This window comes from Echinops telfairi, unplaced genomic scaffold, assembly GCF_000313985.2.
Source record: "Echinops telfairi isolate 266 unplaced genomic scaffold, ASM31398v2 ScPeMD7_655;HRSCAF=1070, whole genome shotgun sequence".
Taxonomy (NCBI): domain Eukaryota; kingdom Metazoa; phylum Chordata; class Mammalia; order Afrosoricida; family Tenrecidae; genus Echinops; species Echinops telfairi.
The window spans coordinates 24,116,898-24,118,066 of record NW_022104553.1 but is presented as its reverse complement, the minus strand read 5'-3'; positions in this window follow the sequence as shown (position 1 = coordinate 24,118,066).

The window sequence follows — 1,169 nt, the reverse complement described above, 5'->3', positions numbered from 1 at the left end:
GTCTTTTGTTCCAGTCTGTGCTGACCTTTTGGTCTCCTGCAGACAGTTTTTTTTTATAGAGAGAGAGCACCATACTCATGGGGGATACCATTCATTATATGTCTCCCTCAGATTTTCTTACAAAAGGTAACCAACCTCAGGCTCCTTAGGGTTCTGAGATTAAAGAGTGTCTCTGGAGGATAGTCGGCACTCCTCTGGCCTCTGGTGGCCCGGTCAGTGTGGCCTTCTCTGTTGGAATTTTGTTCTTTATTTCTGCCTGTTAGGACAGTTGGTCGTGGCAGTCGGGCACCATCTAGTTCTTCTGGTCGCTGGCTAGATGGCGGCTGTGGCTCGCTCTGTCCAGCTGCCCTGTAGACTTGTTTCTTCCCTGAACCTTGGTCACCTTCTTCCCGTTGCGACTGATGAGTAGGAACCAACAGTTGTATCTTGCAGGGCCCAGCTTTCCGCTTTCTTCTGCGCCCCCTGGTCCTCTCCTGCCGCACCTCTCTGCCTCTCTCTGCCTTCTCTCTCCCTCTGGGAATCTCTGCCCTGATCAGCAGCTCCTCAGCTCAGTTCCCCTTTCTCCAAATCAGCTCTGTCCTGACTGGGACCCACCGGCACCACTTCCCTACATTTAGCAAAATAAAACAAAAACCTTGCCAGCAAGTAGCTCACACCCCCATGGCAACCCCATGTCTTGCTCCATTTAAAGGAACAAGTGGCCTTTTTGCCACGGAGCTGCCCAGTGGGTGTCAACCACCACACTCCCCCAGAGGATGACCTGACTGACACGCCTCTGCTGCTGCACCCTGCTGCGCCCCCTTGCCTCACACTCCCATTCCAGTGGTTGCCCCTCTGCTCAGAGATGAGCCTCTTCCTCCCAACTCACCCTGGAGTCTTGCATCAGGCCCCAGTCCCAGCAGCGTCCACAACAAACCTTGAGAACTGTCCCTGTCAGCCGTCGGCCAGCCAGCCAGCAAAACCAACGGGCAGTAAGACCAACAAGGCAGGTGGCAGTAGTAGCTGGAGTCCGAAAGAAACTCCCTGCCATCCAGTCGACCTGATAAGACAGAGTAGAATTCATTGTGGTTTCCCAGGCTTTAAATCTTAATGGGGGTGGGAAGCCTCATTTTCCTCCAGAGGAGCAGCTGGTGGGTTCAAACTGCTGACTGTGGTTAGCAGCCCAACAC